The following is a 19,656-nucleotide window of genomic DNA, read 5'->3' on the forward strand; positions in this document are numbered from 1 at the left end:
TGTCTGAACTGACTTCACGTGTGGCAAGTTCGAAGGGTTGGAGAACCTTGCACAAGACGGAAATCATTCTCCGCTGCGCTTGTGTCAGGTGCATTAACCCTCCTTTGCCTATATCGTAGGTGGATACATAGGCTTGAATGGCCTTTTGCTGCTCCTCCATCCTCTGAAGCATATAGAGTGTTAAATTCCACCTCGTTACCACCTCTTGCTTCAATTGATGGCGGGGCAGGTTCAGGATTGTTTGCTGGTGCTCCAATTTTCAGCATGCTGTAGCAGAATGCCGAAAGTGGCCCACAATTTTTCAGGCCACCGACAACATCTCCTGCACACCCCTCTCATTTTTCAAAAAATTCTGCACCACCATATTAATTGTATGTGCAAAACATGGGACATGCTGGAATTTGCCCAGATGTAATGCACGCACAATATTGGTGGCGTTGTCCGATATCACAAATCCCCAGGAGAGTCCAATTGGGGTAAGCCATTCTGCGTAGCCTGTAATGCAAAGAAAAGAATGTATCTGAGCGCTCAGTCCTGTATCAACATAAATGTCCCATACAAACAACCTTTTTCGGAAGCAGTATCTTCTACAGGTCACCGAACCTCTTGTAGAAGATGTATCAATCCTTAATCATCAGTCCATATGATTTCTTCCAGTGATGGATGTACCTCAGAACAAACCAAATGGAAATTATATGGTGTAGTATGTCTATAGGAAAATGGTGACACCCACGTGCAGACAAGGATGATGATATAATTCTGCGTACCAAAACTCACACTCGTTTAGAGGAAGTGACTCCCATAAATGTATCTTTAGCCACCAATCTCAGACAGCATGAGTGAATCAGTCGCACAAACTCCTTTCACCAATGATCTCAAATATTGTGACGTACCGTACTCACATAATCGATAGTGAGTACACTCCCATAAAGGTATCTTTGGTCACCGGTATCCCAGGGTATCTTCTACGTGTCACTCGACTTCTTACAAATGATGTATCCTTATTCAACAATCCTTATGATTACCTCCGATGAAACATGAACCTCAGGACAAACCAGATAGGAATAATATGGTGTAGTACGTTTACTGAAGAGTGATAACACCCATGTGAGAATGTGAAAAAATGTGAAAAAAGGGGGGGAAATATTCTGCGTACCGAAACTCACACTAATTGGAAGTAAGTGACTCCTATAAAGGTTTCTTTGGCCACCGATCTCCAATACCGTGAATGAGCTAGCCGTGCGGACACCTTCATGCACAAAACCCCGTAGAATGACGTACCGTACTCACACAGTGTGCAGCAAATATGTTCCCATAAAGGTATCTTTAGCCACCAGTATTCAGTCAGGTGTGTGGAATCCCCGAAAACACCCCTCCAAATTATTCAACAGGTGCGGGACGTACCGTACTTACATAGCACGTAACAGTTGTACTCATATAGCGGTTTCTTTGGTTTTCTTCTAGGACAGTGTAACGTATATTGATTCTCCCAAATGGGGGAATTATGACCCAAAAGAAACCAAAATGGCACTCTTAAAATCCATAAAATTTATTTATGAACAATGACTAAAAATAAGGGGTAACAGATGGCAGATGAAAAAAACAGTGTACCTGAGAGGCAATCTCGGCCGTGAATACCAAACAGGAATAACTGAACCGTCTGTGCCCAAATGTAAGATGATGATAAGTAGCACTCCTGGACCAACATGTTTCGACTAAAGAGTCTTTTTCAAGGTGAAGGAGAGCTACTGAATGAAGATACTTTTATCAGTTCCTGTGTGTGGTGCAATTACCGGACGCCACATGCACGTGGCCGTTTTTTTCCCTTATGTTTGCCGCACTTCCGCCAACCAGCCAACCACAGCCGGATGTAGGAAGTGAGGAAAACCTCAGCAGTGAATCGGAGCCTGCAAGATAGACTTCATAAGGTTCACAGTATAGAGGGACCATGAAGGCATATTAATAAAGAAGTTCATACCAAAATATGAACATATACATCGTTCCGTGTATCGCCGGGTGACTTCCGCCAACCACCGGCATGCTGATTCCTGCCAGCCGCAGCCGGAAGTTTTCGTAACCGGATGTGACGTCTAAAACGTTGTGCACGGTTATTCAGCCACTTTGCCCGCTAGTAGTAATATATTAAACATGGCATAACTGTTTATATCTAATCCCTGTGCAGCATACATGCAGGCCCACTCTCAATTTCAGAGTCTCGTATTGGCTTATTACGATATATCACTTCCGCCCTCCAACCTATAAACGTGTTGCCAACCATGTCTGAATTTATATGCAGAATAGCGTACTAGTTCCCTTATATCTTGAAGGTCTCATAAACAAATGACAGGGGTCTAAAAAGAAATAGCTATAGGTATAGAACTCTTAATGAATCCATCCCACATGCACATATGTATGGAACTAATAAAATATTTTTAAATTTAAAAAGCATAAAGTATGTGCCTATGAATTTGAAATAATATAGAACTACAAAAACCATTTTAATTCAAATTCATGATTCAGTCCTCTGGGGGCCAGTGTATTTAAATCATAAATCCACTTCATCTCTTTCCTAGCTAAAGCAGAATCTTTATTGTGGTTCCTCCAACTGTCTTTTACCTGATCTATACCCCAAAAATTCTTTATATGTTTAACTGAACTATTGTGCACATTTTTAAAATGTAAAGAGAATGGATGATTCTCGTTCCCCTTTTTTATATTGCGCACATATTCAGACCAACGTACTCCAAGTGTTCTGGTGGTCTTACTGACATACAATTTATCGCAAGTGCATCTAATAGCATAGATACAGTATTTGGAATTACATGTAATGAATGGTTTGATCTGGTAAACAGAGCCCTCATGACTGAAACTTAGTATCTTTTTCCCGTCATTAGTGCATGCTTTACACATGCTGCAGTCATGACATTTATGGAAGCCTTTTTGATGGGTACGCATTCCTCCCTTGTCATTAGAGAATGCACTCGTAACTACTCTATTCTTAATGTTATCGGCTTTCCTATAAATGAACTGGGGACGCTCTGGCAGTATAGTGGACAGTAGGGGATCTTTAAGAAAGATATGCCAATTTTTATGAAAAATGGCTACTATGGATTTATGTTGGCTATTAAATTTCGTGTTCAGAGCTAATGCATACGGATTTTTTCCTTTTTCTTTGTCCTTTATCTGTAAAATACTCTTTCTATCCGTGCCAGATAGTTCATGAATCGAACCATCAATTTTCTTTGGGTCATAGCCTTTATTCATAAAGCGGTGTTTTAAAAGATGAGCTTCCTTTTCAAAATCCTCAATTTTGCTACAATTCCTTCGTAGCCTTGTCAACTGACCCTTAGGGACATTATTGAGCCACCTAGGTAAGTGATTACTTGAAGTGTGTATATATGTATTGGAGTCAGTCGGTTTGAAATAGGTAGTGGTCTCTAATCTACCTTCTCGAATCATAATATTCAAATCTAAGAAGTTCACTTTTTCTTTACTAATAGAAAACGTGAATTTAATGTTGAGTTCGTTCCTATTAAGGTATTGACAGTACTCCTCTAAAGACATAAGATCTCCTTTCCAAAGGAACATGACATCGTCTATGTATCTCCACCAATGGGCCAGGTTCGCCCCCCAGTCATGCCCATGCCAAACATGGGTCTCCTCCCAGTCGGTCATGAATATATTGGCATAACTGGGGGCGAACCTGGTACCCATTGCGGTGCCGACGTCCTGATTGTAGAAAACTCAGTCGAAACTGAAATAATTATTATTAAGAATGATTGAACTCATTCTTAATAATAATAATTATTTCAGTTTCGACTGAGTTTTCTACAATCAGGACGTCGGCACCGCAATGGGTACCAGGTTCGCCCCCAGTTATGCCAATATATTCATGACCGACTGGGAGGAGACCCATGTTTGGCATGGGCATGACTGGGGGGCGATCCTGGCCCATTGGTGGAGATACATAGACGATGTCATGTTCCTTTGGAATGGAGATCTTATGTCTTTAGAGGAGTTCTGTCAATACCTTAATAGGAACGAACTCAACATTAAATTCACGTTTTCTATTAGTAAAGAAAAAGTGAACTTCTTAGATTTGAATATTATGATTCGAGAAGGTAGATTAGAGACCACTACCTATTTCAAACCGACTGACTCCAATACATATATACACACTTCAAGTAATCACTTACCTAGGTGGCTCAATAATGTCCCTAAGGGTCAGTTGACAAGGCTACGAAGGAATTGTAGCAAAATTGAGGATTTTGAAAAGGAAGCTCATCTTTTAAAACACCGCTTTATGAATAAAGGCTATGACCCAAAGAAAATTGATGGTTCGATTCATGAACTATCTGGCATGGATAGAAAGAGTATTTTACAGATAAAGGACAAAGAAAAAGGAAAAAATCCGTATGCATTAGCTCTGAACACGAAATTTAATAGCCAACATAAATCCATAGAAGCCATTTTTCATAAAAATTGGCATATCTTGCTTAAAGATCCCCTACTGTCCACTATACTGCCAGAGCGTCCCCAGTTCATTTATAGGAAAGCCGATAACATTAAGAATAGAGTAGTTACGAATGCATTCTCTAATGACAAGGGAGGAATGCGTACCCGTCAAAAAGACTTCCATAAATGTCATGACTGCAGCATGTGTAAAGCATGCACTAATGACGGGAAAAAGATACTAAGTTTCAGTCATGAGGGCTCTGTTTACCAGATCAAACCATTCATTACATGTAATTCCAAATACTGTATCTATGCTATTAGATGCACTTGCGATAAATTGTATGTCGGTAAGACCACCAGAACACTTGGAGTACGTTGGTCTGAACATGTGCGCAATATAAAAAAGGGGAACGAGAATCATCCATTCTCTTTACATTTTAAAAATGTGCACAATAGTTCAGTTAAACATATAAAGAATTTTGGGGGTATAGATCAGGTAAAAGACAGTTGGAGGAACCACAATAAAGATTCTGCTTTAGCTAGGAAAGAGATGAAGTGGATTTATGATTTAAATACACTGGCCCCCAGAGGACTGAATCATGAATTTGAATTAAAATGGTTTTTGTAGTTCTATATTATTTCAAATTCATAGGCACATACTTTATGCTTTTTAAATTTAAAAATATTTTATTAATTCCATACATATGTGCATGTGGGATGGATTCATTAAGAGTTCTATACCTATAGCTATTTCTTTTTAGACCCCTGTCATTTGTTTATGAGACCTTCAAGATATAAGGGAACTAGTACGCTATTCTGCATATAAATTCAGACATGGTTGGCAACACGTTTATAGGTTGGAGAGCGGAAGTGATATATCGTAATAAGCCAATACGAGACTCTGAAATTGAGAGTGGGCCTGCATGTATGCTGCACAGAGATTAGATATAAACAGTTATGCCATGTTTAATATATTACTACTAGCGGGCAAAGTGGCTGAATAACCGTGCACAACGTTTTAGACGTCACATCCGGTTACGAAAACTTCCGGCTGCGGCTGGCAGGAATCAGCATGCCGGTGGTTGGCGGAAGTCACCCGGCGATACACGGAACGATGTATATGTTCATATTTTGGTATGAACTTCTTTATTAATATGCCTCCATGGTCCCTCTATACTGTGAACCTTATGAAGTCTATCTTGCAGGCTCCGATTCACTGTTGAGGTTTTCCTCACTTCCTACATCCGGCTGTGGTTGGCTGGTTGGCGGAAGTGCGGCAAACATAAGGGGGGAAAAACGGCCGCGTGCATGTGGCGTCCGGAAATTGCACCACACACAGGAACTGATAAAAGTATCTTCATTCAGTAGCTCTCCTTCACCTTGAAAAAGACTCTTTAGTCGAAACATGTTGGTCCAGGAGTGCTACTGATTATCATCTTACATTTGGGCACAGACGGTTCAGTTATTCCTGTTTGGTATTCACGGCCGAGATTGCCTCTCAGGTACACTGTTTTTTTCATCTGCCATCTGTTACCCCATGTTTTTAGTCATTGTTTATAAATAAATTTTATGGATTTTAAGAGTGCCATTTTGGTTTCTTTTGGGTTATAATTCCCCCATTTGGGAGAATCAATATACGTTACACTGTCCTAGAAGAAAACCAAAGAAACCGCTATATGAGTACAACTGTTACGTGCTATGTAAGTACGGTACGTCCCGCACCTGTTGAATAATTTGGAGGGGTGTTTTCGGGGATTCCACACACCTGACTGAATACTGGTGGCTAAAGATACCTTTATGGGAACATATTTGCTGCACACTGTGTGAGTACGGTACGTCATTCTACGGGGTTTTGTGCATGAAGGTGTCCGCACGGCTAGCTCATTCACGGTATTGGAGATCGGTGGCCAAAGAAACCTTTATAGGAGTCACTTACTTCCAATTAGTGTGAGTTTCGGTACGCAGAATATTTCCCCCCCTTTTTTCACATTTTTTCACATTCTCACATGGGTGTTATCACTCTTCAGTAAACGTACTACACCATATTATTCCTATCTGGTTTGTCCTGAGGTTCATGTTTCATCGGAGGTAATCATAAGGATTGTTGAATAAGGATACATCATTTGTAAGAAGTCGAGTGACACGTAGAAGATACCCTGGGATACCGGTGACCAAAGATACCTTTATGGGAGTGTACTCACTATCGATTATGTGAGTACGGTACGTCACAATATTTGAGATCATTGGTGAAAGGAGTTTGTGCGACTGATTCACTCATGCTGTCTGAGACTGGTGGCTAAAGATACATTTATGGGAGGCACTTCCTCTAAACGAGTGTGAGTTTTGGTATGCAGAATTATATCATCATCCTTGTCTGCACATGGGTGTCACCATTTTCCTATAGACATACTACACCATATCATTTCCATTTGGTTTGTTCTGAGGTACATCCATCACTGGAAGAAATCATATGGACTGATGATTAAGGATTGATACATCTTCTACAAGAGGTTCGGTGACCTGTAGAAGATACTGCTTCCGAAAAAGGTTGTTTGTATGGGACATTTATGTTGATACAGGACTGAGCGCTCAGATACATTCTTTTCTTTGCATTACTGTCTCCATTTTAGGGCATAGGTGGTCCCTTTGTTTGTATTTAGCTGCATAAGTTTGTTTTGCGCCTTGGGACAGTTCATTTTCTGTATTTTTTATTCTGCGTAGCCTGCCTAGGAACGAGTTAGCGTTTTCAAGATGCTGCTACTGGTGCCGCTGCTGTTGTGGCTGCGGGAGGCCATACATCTACCCAGTGGGCTGTTACAGTCATATAATACTTAGTCTGCCCTGTTCCACTTGTCCACATGTCCGTGGTTAAGTGGACACTGAATACAAGTGCATTTTGTAGGACACTGGTGACTCTTTTTCTGATGTCCATGTACATTCTCGGCATCGCCTGCCTAGAAAGTGGAACCTAGATGGGATTTGATACCGGGGATACACTATCTCCATCAAATCTCTAAGTGCCACTGAACTAATGGTGGATACCGGATGCACCTCTTACACCAACATAGCAGTCAAGGCCTCAGTTATCCGCTTTGCAAAAGGATGACTGCTGTCATATTTCATCTTCCTCACAAAGGACTGTTGGACAGTCAATTGCTTACTGGAAGTAGTACAAGTGGTCTTCCGACTTCCCCTCTGGGGTGACGACCGACTGCCAGTAACAACAACAGCAGCGGCAGCAACAGCAGGCGTACCACTCCAGGATTCTACAGAGGAATCCCGGTTAGGAGAGGACTCATCTGTCTTGACAGTGACATGGCCTGCAGGACTACGGACTTTCCCGACTGAGGAGGAAGTTGACGTTGAGGGAGTTGGTGGTGTGGCTTGCAGGAGCTTGGGTACAGGAGGAAGAAGGGATTTAGATGTCAGTGGACTGCTTACGCTCTTACCCAAAGTTTCACAACTTGACACTGACTTCTGATATATGTCCACTGCTGCAGTATAATAATTATAACAACAACCTGTTGTGCTGCATCAGACCAGTGGTAGTTTCCTGTCTCATCAGTAATTCCAGTGACGATATACGCTGCTGCTATATGTCCACTGCTGCAGTATAATAATTATAACAACAACCTTTTGTGCTGCATCAGACCAGTGGTAGTGTCCTGTCTCATCAGTAATTCCAGTGACGATATACGCTGCTGCTATATGTCCACTGCTGCAGTATAATAATTATAACAACAACAACAACCTGTTGTGCTGCATCAGACCAGTGGTAGTGTCCTGTGTCATCAGTAATTCCAGTGACGATATACGCTGCTGCTATATGTCCACTGCTGCAGTATAATAATTATAACAACAACAACCTGTTGTGCTGCATCAGACCAGTGGTAGTGTCCTGTCTCATCAGTCATTCCAGTCATTCCTGTTTCGCATATTGTCTCATATAACTCCCAAAAAATAATGGAGAACAAAAATTTTGAGGATAAAATAGGGAAAGATCAAGAAGAACCACTTCTTCCTAGTGCTGAAGCTGCTGCCACTAGCCATGACATAGACGATGAAATGCCATCAACGTCGTCTGCCAAGGCCGATGCCCAATGTGATAGTAGAGGGCATGTAAAATCCAAAAAGCCAAAGTTCAGTAAAAAGAACCAAAAAAGAAATTTAAATCGTCTGAGGAGAAACGTAAACTTGTCAATATGCCATTTACGAAACGGAGTGGCAAGGAACGGCTGAGGCCCTTGCCTATGTTCATGGCTAGTGGTTCAGCTTCACATGACAATGGAAGCCCTCATCCTCCCACTAGAAAAATTAAAAGAGTTAAGCTGGAAAGAGCACAGAGAAGAACTGTGCGTTCTGAGATGGTATCACAAAATCCCAAAGGAGAGTCCAAGTGTGTCGGCGGTTGCAATGCCTGACCTTCCCAACACTGGACGGGAATAGGTGGCTCCTTCCACCATTTGCATGCCCCCTGCAAGTGCTGGAAGGAGCACCCACAGTCCAGTTCCTGATATTCAAATTGAAGATGTCACTGTTGAAGTACACCAGGATGAGGATATGGGTGTTGCTGGCACTGAGGAGGAAGTGGACGATGAGGATTCTGATGGTGATGTGTTTTGTTTAAGTCAGGCACTGGGGGAGACACCTGTTGTCCTTGGGACGAAGAAGCCCATTGTGATGCCTGGGCAAACTACCAAAAAAGCCACCTCTTCGGTGTGGAATTATTTCTCCACAAATCTGGACAACAGGTGTCAAGCCATCTGTTGCCTCTGTCAATCTGTAATAAGTAGGGGTAAGGATGTTAACCACCTAGGAACATCCTCCCTTATACATCACCTGCTGCACATTCATCAAGAATGTGTAATCATACACTACCAGGAAAGTGCAGGAACAGAGCATTTTCTCCCTCATGGAGAGGGTCAGGTAGGCAAGTATGATGTATGTGTGTGTGAGTGTGTATATTATATATATACAGGTTGAGTATCCCTTATCCAAAATGCTTGGGACCAGAGGTATTTTGGATATCGGATTTTTCCGTATTTTGGAATAATTAGATACCATAAAGAGATATCATGGTGATGGGACCTAAGTCTAAGCACAGAATGCATTTATGTTACATATACACCTTATACACACAGCCTGAAGGTAATTTTAGCCAATATTTTTTATAACTTTGTGCATTAAACAAAGTGTGTGTACATTCACACAATTCATTTATGTTTCATATACACCTTATATACACAGCCTGAAGGTCATTTAATACAATATTATTAATAACTTTGTGTATTAAACAAAGTTGTGTACATTGAGCCATCAAAAAACAAAGGTTTTACTATCTCACTCTAACTCAAAAAAGTCCGTATTTCGGAATATTCCGTATATCGGAATATTTGGATATGGGATACTCAACCTGTATATATATATATATATATATATATGTGAGAGCAGTGAAGAACAGCGCCTGTGTATATCTAATAGAACAACCGGGGTCAAGAGTAATTTCTTTACACAACACACCTCATCAGTGAATGAGTGGCAGCTCTTATACATACTGTGAATAAAGATAGAAAAATGGAGTAAATAAAAGCGCCTAATAGTGTCGGTGAATAAAACCTATGCAATCAGGTGTACTTATTAAAATAATGAATAGCAACTTAGCTTCAAATACTTTCAGGCTGATGACACTTAGAAGCCGAGCATGTAAAGAGAAAATAAAAGCAACATAGTGTGTACTGTTTTTAAAAAACAATAATTTTTACAGCGGCTTAAAAAGTTAGGAATATGGCTCATTCCAAAATATCAGGTAAGTAAAACTGATGACTCTTAAAAGCATGTATAGAGAAGATAAAAGCTACATAAAACAATGTTTTCACAACGGCTTAGAAATTAGGAATGTGGCTCATTCCAATAAATATTAAGCAAGCATAGTAAAAAACAGCAACAATTTAATAGGCACAGTCCTGCCAAACATATAGGTAGCAAACGTATAAGAGACTTATAAAAATAGGCAATTCATCTGTCCATAAATGCAGGTAACACACGTACAGGATTGAATAATAAAAACAGCTTATCTGTCCACATATGGGGAGTCCAGAGGGTAAGTAGCGGGTCCCTGTTCCAACGCGTTTCGTCCTATTATGTGGACTTCATCAAGGGGATAGACACTCAGATTTGTGATTGAGCAGCACCCAGGTGGTTGCCTTGCCTGTTCTGAGCTCCTCCTCACCTGGGTGCTGCTCAATCACAAATCTGAGTCTATCCCCTTGATGAAGTCCACATAATAGGATAAAACGCGTTGGAATAGGGACCCGCTACTTACCCTCTGGACTCCCCATATGCGGACAGATAAGCTGTTTTTTTTATTCAATCCTGTACGTGTGTTATCTGCATTTATGGACAGATGAATTGCCTATTTTTATAAGTCTCTTGTACGTTTGCTACCTATATATTTGGCAGGACTGTGCCTATTAAATTGTTGCTGTTTTTTTCCTATGCTTGCTTAATATTTATTAGTGATGAGCGGGTTCGGTTCCTCGGAAACCGAACCCACCCGAACTTCACCCATTTTACACGGGTCCGAGGCATACTCGGATTCTCCCGTATGGCTCGGTTAACCCGAGCGCGCCCGAACGTCATCATCCCGCTGTCGGATTCTCGCGAGATTCGGATTCTATATAAGCAGCCGTGCGTCTCCGCCATTTTCACTCGTGCATTGGAAATGTTAGGGAGAGGACATGGCTGGCTTCCTCTCCGTTTATTGTTGAACTTGATTGATTGTGCTTTATTGCTTAATTGTGGGGAGGACTGGGGAGCAGCTGTATAATATAGGAGGAGTACAGTGCAGAGTTTTGCTGATCAGTGACCACCAGTTTTATCCGTTCTCTGCCTGAAAAAAACACTCCTTATCTGTGCTCAGTGTGCTGCATATATCTGTGCTCACACTGCTTAATTGTGGGGACTGGGGAGCAGCTGTATATATAGCAGGAGTACAGTGCAGAGTTTTGCTGACAGTGACCACCAGTATACGTTGTCTGCCTGAAAAACACTCCATATCTGTTCTCAGTGTGCTGCTTTATTGTGGGGACTGGGGACCACCAGTATAATATTATATAGGAGGAGTAGTACAGTGCAGAGTTTTGCTGACCAGTGACCACCAGTATACGTTGTCTGCCTGAAAAACAATCCATATCTGTGCTGCATTGTAGACAGTATATAGTAGGAGTACAGTGCATAATTTTGCTGACCACCAGTATATAATATATAGGAGTACGGTACAGAAGGCCACTGCTGTACCTACCTCTGTGTCGTCAAGTATGCTATCCATCCATACCTGTGGTGCATTTCAGTTTTGCACAGTTTGCTGACCACCAGTATATAATATATAGCATTACGGTACAGTAGGCCACTGCTGTACCTACCTCTGTGTCGTCAAGTATACTATCCATCCATACCTGTGGTGCATTTCATTTTTGCACAGTTTGCTGACCACCAATATATAATATATAGCAGTACGGTACAGTAGGCCACTGCTGTACCTACCTCTGTGTCATCAAGTATACTATCCATCCATACCTGTGGTGCATTTCATTTTTGCACATTTTGCTGACCACCAGTATATAATATATAGCAGTACGGTACAGTAGGCCACTGCTGTACCTACCTCTGTGTCGTCAAGTATACTATCCATCCATACCTGTGGTGCATTTCAGTTTTGCACAGTTTGCTGACCACCAGTATATAATATATAGCAGTACGGTACAGTAGGCCACTGCTGTACCTACCTCTGTGTCGTCAAGTATACTATCCATCCATACCTGTGGTGCATTTCAGTTTTGCACAGTTTGCGGACCACCAGTATATAATATATAGCAGTACGGTACAGTAGGCCACTGCTCTACCTACCTCTGTGTCGTCAAGTATACTATCCATCCATAGCTGTGGTGCATTTCAGCTGTGCGCAGTAAATATAGTAGTAGGCCATTGCTATTGATACTGGCATTTAATTCCACACATTAAAAAATGGAGAACAAAAATGTGGAGGTTAAAATAGGGAAAGATCAAGATCCACTTCCACCTCGTGCTGAAGCTGCTGCCACTAGTCATGGCTTAGACGATGAAATGCCATCAACGTCGTCTGCCAAGGCGATGCCCAATGTCATAGTAGAGAGCATGTAAAATCCAAAAAACAAAAGTTCAGTAAAATGACCCAAAAATCAAAATTAAAAGCGTCTGAGGAGAAGCGTAAACTTGCCAATATGCCATTAACGACACGGAGTGGCAAGGAACGACTGAGGCCCTGGCCTATGTTAATGGCTAGTGGTTCATCTTCACATGAGGATGGAAGCACTCATCCTCTCGCTAGAAAACTACAGTGCCACTCCTAGATGGGCCAGGTGTTTGTGTCGGCCACTTGTGTCGCTTAGCTTAGTCACACAGCGACCTTGGTGCGCCTCTTTTTTTCTTTGCATCATGTGCTGTTTGGGGACAATTTTTTTGAAGTGCCATCCTGTCTGACACTGCAGTGCCACTCCTAGATGGGCCAGGTGTTTGTGTCGGCCACTTGTGTCGCTTAGCTTAGTCACACAGCGACCTTGGTGCGCCTCTTTTTTTCTTTGCATCATGTGCTGTGTGGGGACTATTTTTTTGAAGTGCCATCCTGTCTGACACTGCAGTGCCACTCCTAGATGGGCCAGGTGTTTGTGTCGGCCACTTGGGTCACTTAGCTTAGTCACACAGCGACCTTGGTGCGCCCCTTTTTTTCTTTGCATCATGTGCTGTTTGGGGACAATTTTTTTGAAGTGCCATCCTGCCTGACACTGCAGTGCCACTCCTAGATGGGCCAGGTGTTTGTGTCGGCCACTTGGGTTGCTTAGCTTAGCCATCCAGCGACCTTGGTGCGCCTCTTTTTTTCTTTGCATCATGTGCTGTTTGGGGACAATTTTTTTGAAGTGCCATCCTGCCTGACACTGCAGTGCCACTCCTAGATGGGCCAGGTGTTTGGGTCGGCCACTTGGGTCGCTTAGCTTAGCCATCCAGCGACCTCGGTGCAAATTTTAGGACTAAAAATAATATTGTGAGGTGTGAGGTGTTCAGAATAGACTGAAAATGAGTGGAAATTATGGTTATTGAGGTTAATAATACTATGGGATCAAAATGACCCCCAAATTCTATGATTTAAGCTGTTTTTGAGGGTTTTTTGTAAAAAAAAAACGAATCCAAAACACACCCGAATCCGACAAAAAAATTTCAGGGAGGTTTTGCCAAAACGCGTCCGAATCCAAAACACGGCCGCGGAACCGAATCCAAAACCAAAACACAAAACCCGAAAAATGTCCGGTGCACATCACTAATATTTATTGGAATGAGCCACATTCCTAATTTCTAAGCCGTTGTGAAAACATTGTTTTATGTAGCTTTTATCTTCTCTATACATGCTTTTAAGAGTCATCAGTTTTACTTACCTGATATTTTGGAATGAGCCATATTCCTAACTTTTTAAGCTGCTGTAAAAATTATTGTTTTTTAAAAACAGTACACACTATGTTGCTTTTATCTTCTCTTTACATGCTCGGTTTCTAAGTGTCATCAGCCTGAAAGTATTTGAAGCTAAGTTGCTATTCATTATTTTAATAAGTACACCTGATTGCATAGGTTTTATTCACCGACACTAGTAGGCGCTTTTATTTACTCCATTTTTCTATCTATATATATATATATATATATATATATATATATGTATATATATATAAAATGTGCTATGGAAACCCCCCCCCGGCAAAATCCTTCCTTTGTCCATGACTTTATACAGCTACACTGGATATATGGCAGCAGAGAACACCAACACTGTGACTTGCTGGACTGATGCAGCACAATACACTGACTACGGGATCCGGTCTGAAGATCGACAGTGTCTAGGTCGACAATGTTTAGGTCGACAATGTTTAGGTCGACAGTCACTAGGTCGACATGGATGGAAGGTCGACAGGGTTTCTAGGTCGACATGTGCTAGGTCGACAGGTCTAAAGGTCGACATGAGTTTTTCACATTTTTTTTTTGTGTGATTTTTTTCATACTTAACGATCCACGTGGACTACGATTGGAACGGTAAAGTGTGCCGAGCGAAGCGGTAGCGGAGCGAAGGCACCATGCCCGAAGCATGGCGAGCGAAGCGGTGCACTAATTTGGGATCCCGGTCACTTTACGAAGAAAACGACAAAAAAAAAAAAAAATCCTCATGTCGACCTTTAGACCTATCGACCTAGCACATGTCGACCTAGAAACCCTGTCGACCTTCCATCCATGTCGACCTAGTGACTGTCGACCTATAGTGGTCGACCTAAACATTGTTGACCTAGATACTGTCGATAAAACAAACCACACCCCTGACTACACTGGACTGGACAGCACAAAACAACACCACTTAATACAGCTACACTGGATATATGGCAGCAGAGAACACCAACACTGTGACTGGCTGGACTGATGCAGCACAATACCATACCTCCCAACTGTCCCGATTTTCGCGGGACAGTCCTGTTTTTCAGGGTCTGTCCCACTGTCCCACCCGCGGGCCGCACTGTCCCGCAGGCGGGGGGAGGTTGGGAGGTAACTCTGTCACTGTGCACCTCTGCGTGTGTAGGACCCGCGGCAATTCAATGTAGTGCGCATGCGCGCGCCATCCTAACGCTGCAGTCACGGGCAGTCTCACTCTGCAGCTCAGACTACATTGGCCACGCCCCCTGTATGATGCGCCACGTTGGCGTGCCGCCCGGCCACGCCCCGCTGATTCACAGTGTCTTTTCCCGGGGCTGAGTCTGGCTGAAAGATCTGATGATCCTGCTGTAACGCTGGGGCTGGCTGGCAGGCAATCGGGGTACCAGTACACTGTATTCATACACACCACAATTTACACAGTACTAGGCTGTGTTATATAAGACCAGGACTGATTTTATGTATATATATATATATTTATATATTACATTTTTATATATATATATATATATATATATATATATAGATAATACACATATACGTGTGTGTATGTGTATATATATATATATATATATATGTAGTATATGTTCTATATTTATTTCATGCTACGATATATATATATATATATATATATATATATATATATCCCAAATGGGACTGGCACTCTCCTGGCTGGCGTTCAAGTACCCCGGTGCCTTCTGTGGTAGCAGCAATGTAGAAGTCCAAAAAAAGAACGGCGGCACTCGAGGATTTAGGTGAAGCAATCAATTTGTATTCAAAAAGATGATTACATAAAAGCCAACGTTTCGGGGCTTACATGCCCCTTTGTCAAGGTGTGTAACTGTGAGAGGTGCAAGAGCTTACCTTATATCCCCGTGGAGTTCAAACGCAGTGCAGGCGTGTGGATGGAGCCGCCGGACTTCCGGTCGCGGCTCTGTGACGTGTGAAGTGCTGCGCCTGTTGCTGTGGTAACCGGAACGCTGGAGACGCTAGCCACAATTGGGCAGTAACCGGGTAGAGGTGCGCGTGTCCATGGCAACAGGAACGCTAAAGTGCTGAGTGCTATAACGGGTGTATCCGTGGGCATCCGGGTTAAATGAAAGTTAGTGAAAAAAAGTGCGCTGTGCTCGCTGCCTGGGTGCATGGGAACCATCACTACACCTTGGGGCACGGTGCAATCCGGGAGCCGAGGGATGAGTGGATGTGTCACAACCTGGTGGGAGTCAGACCTAGGTGGTAGTGAAAATGTCACTATATGGCAAATGGATAGAACGTTTAGGTGTAAACTGAAGTCTCAGATATCATAAGTCCGACTCACAGTCCAGATGAAGCTCTGGTGGGAAATATGACCTGGCCCAATATATGACCAGTGTCATAACTGGCGGCGAAGTCAGTGCCTAATGGGGGCTGTGAAAAGGGGACGGGCTTCCACCAGGTCTTGACTACCACGGGCTAGTGAAAGAAATATAAATGAAAACCCTGGGCTGTGTGTAGATAGAATGGTGACTTTATCTAGTTGTGCAGTTCTAAAACGCGTTATGGGGCTGATGTGCACTAAACTGTACAATACAGGCTATAGAAAAATGTTCCATGAGAACTTCTCATTAAGTCCTCCTGGGTTGATGGTACCCAATTCGAAGATCCATTTGGATTCAATATGGAGTAATCTCCGATCCCTGTCCCCTCCTCTGATGTTGCGGGGTACGTGGTCGATGATCTGATGTCTCAAGTCGTTCAGTGAGTGGCCCTTCAGGGCGAAGTGCCTTGCAACAGGTTGATCCGATGGTTTGCCTGATAAGGCCTGCTTGATCGCGGACCTGTGGAGGGCCATCCTCTCTCTGAGTGTTCTGATGGATTTGCCCACGTATACTAGATGACACGGGCAGGTGAGTATGTACACTATGTGTGTGGTAGTACACGTAACCACATGCCTGATCTGGTATATTTTTTCTTTATGCGGATGCTTAAAGGAAGATCCCGTAGTCATGTTATTACAAGTGGTGCATTTGGGACACTTGTAGCATCCTGGGGCCTTTGAAAGGAACGTGGCAGGTCGTTGTATTTCGCTTTGAAACCCCGTGATGTCAGAGTGCACTATGATGTCCCTAATGCTTTTACCCCTGGTGTAGCATAACATTGGCCGCTTCTCTCTGAACGTGGGGAGTTTTGCGTCCGAGGCTACTATGGGCCATAAGGCTCTGGTGGCTCTCTGTATGACCGGGCTTGCTGTGTTAAACTGATTCACAAACGGTATCACCGCTTGGTTCCTGCGTGTCGTAGGTTTCAATAGTGATGCCCTCGGAGTCTCCATGATCTCTTTCTTCTGTGCTTGGAGTCTTTGGTGGTCGTAACCCCTTTGTGTGAATTTGTCAATTAGGGTTTCTAACTCCTGGTCGAGGGTAGAGCGGTCACTTATGATCCTAGAAGCCCTGATCATCTGAGACCTAGGGAGCCCCTCCTTCAGGGGTCTTGGATGATGACTATTTGCCTTTAACAGAACATTTTTGTCGGTGGGCTTTGTGAACAAACTGGTTATGAGAGTTCCTTCCTTATTAGTGATCTTAACGTCCAGGTAGTTCACTGATTCGCTACTGATGTTGTAGGTGTATTTAATCGTGGAGGGTCTGTTATTTGCCTCCTCTATCAGTCGTTCAAACCGTGCTCTTTCACCCGTCCAGAGTAAGAACAAGTCGTCAATATACCTGACAAACAGCAAGATGTTTTGTGCTATGTCCTCGTCCTCAAAGAATACATTATGTTCCTCCTGGAACATATATATGTTTGCGAATGATGGGGAGACGTTGCTCCCCATCGCACAACCTGTTCGCTGCTGGAAAAAAGCACCATTGAACAAAAAATAGTTCCTCTTTAAGGTAAAGGTGAGGAGTTGCATGAAGAGCTCTGTGTCGAGAGTGTCCATCTTTTCATTGATGAGAAAATTTTGCATGACTTGCAGGCCTTCACGGTGGGGTATGCTCGTGTAAAGGCTCTTTACGTCGATCACACACATCAAAGTCCCCTGAGGTACCTGTCCTATGTTGTTAATCCGCTCCAGAAAGCTGGTGGTATCCTTGATGTAATTATGATGTTTGGTGATCAATGGTTGCAAAATTCCGTCTAGAAATATTGAGATGGGTTGGCTAATAGACTCTCTTGCGGCTATGATTGGCCTGCCCGGCGGGGATGTGGCGTTCTTATGCATTTTGGGTACCACGAAGAAAAGGGGTACTCGTGGATTAGCCTGCTTAAGGGCTTCGCACAGCTTGGCTGTAAGTAGCTTCTCAGACTTTGCCCGGTCCAACAATAGCTCCAATTCATGTTGGTATTCGGCCGTGGGGTCGTGTGTCAATGCTTCGTAAGTCTCCGGGTCGGCCAGTTGTCCCTCAATTTCTTTGATATAGTCGGAGAGGTTAAGAATGACTAAACCCCCTCCCTTGTCCGCTGGCCGGAAAATGACATCCCGGTATGCTCCCAATTGCTTGAGGGCTACTTGCTCCGCCCTGGACAGATTCCGGTGTATAATGGGTGTCGCTGCAGTATATTTGGCGACTGAATCGTCCAGTAATCTGGTGAATGTTTGTATAGATGAGTTGGATGAAGGGGGATCAAACATTGATTTATGTCGGGTCTGGTAGAATTTTTCGCAGAAGGAGACATCTGAGGGATCTTGAAGATTAGAGTTTTGAAAGTATTCCTGCAATCTCAGCTTCCTTGAGAAGCGGTGTAGATCGATTTGCCACTGGAATCTGTTAAATGGATTGGTGGGTACGAAGGAGAGACCCTTCTCCAGAACTCTCAGTTCTATATCCGAGAAGGATCTGCTGGAAAGGTTGAAGATTAGGGATTCTTTTTGGCTGCTCGCGCTTTTAATTCGCGCACATTGCTTGCCCCTGCGGGTGGGCGCCCTCTTCTGCCTTGTTCTGCCGGGGCAACCGCTGATGTCCCTAAAGGGACCGGTTGTGCCCTGGCTGACCCATCCAAGTCAAGAAAGACGCTTTCGCTGTCACTATTTGAAGTACCGGCAGTGAAAGATTTTTGCTCCCGCCGTCTTCTCCAGCCTTGTCGGCCCCTGGCGTTATAGGTGGTGTTTTGTCCTCCCTCGCCTCCCATCAGCCATCTATATACTTTGTTCAGGTCATAGTCTTCTCTGACTATTTGTTGTTTGTTGCGCTTAAATTTAATTAAGTCTCTCCTGTAGTCTTCGCATTGTTTTTGCAGCTTATTGAGCCAGTCCTGGTTGCCATCTGCTAGCAGGACAGGTTTGTGCTCTATCTCTATCTTGGAGATCTTTTCCCTGGTCTGCTTTAATTCTCTGCCCGATTCTTCCACAACCAGCAGGATTAAGTCGAGACTACACTTATTGAGAATGCCTACCCACTTTTTACAGAACTCGGGGTTATACCGCCCGATGGTGGGGACATTCCTCACCCTGAAGCCTCGTGGAATTAATTTTTCACGGTGGTATTCCGACAGGGAAATGCCATGTAATAAATAGTCGCATTCTCGGCGTTTTAGCTTGAGGAGTTGGTGGTAGACGTCCTCTATGCCCCCTGCACGTTCAGATGCGCCTAATTGTTCTGTGAAACGGAGGCGCTCTGCGTCGTCGTCTGTAAAGCTGAATGATTCGCCCAAAACTGAAGGCATCCCTCTGCATCCCGGTGTATCTCCGTCGTGCCTTGAGGTGGATGTGGTCTCCATGCTGGATGC

This window comes from Pseudophryne corroboree, chromosome 5 (assembly GCF_028390025.1).
Source record: "Pseudophryne corroboree isolate aPseCor3 chromosome 5, aPseCor3.hap2, whole genome shotgun sequence".
NCBI classification, from domain to species: Eukaryota; Metazoa; Chordata; class Amphibia; order Anura; family Myobatrachidae; genus Pseudophryne; species Pseudophryne corroboree.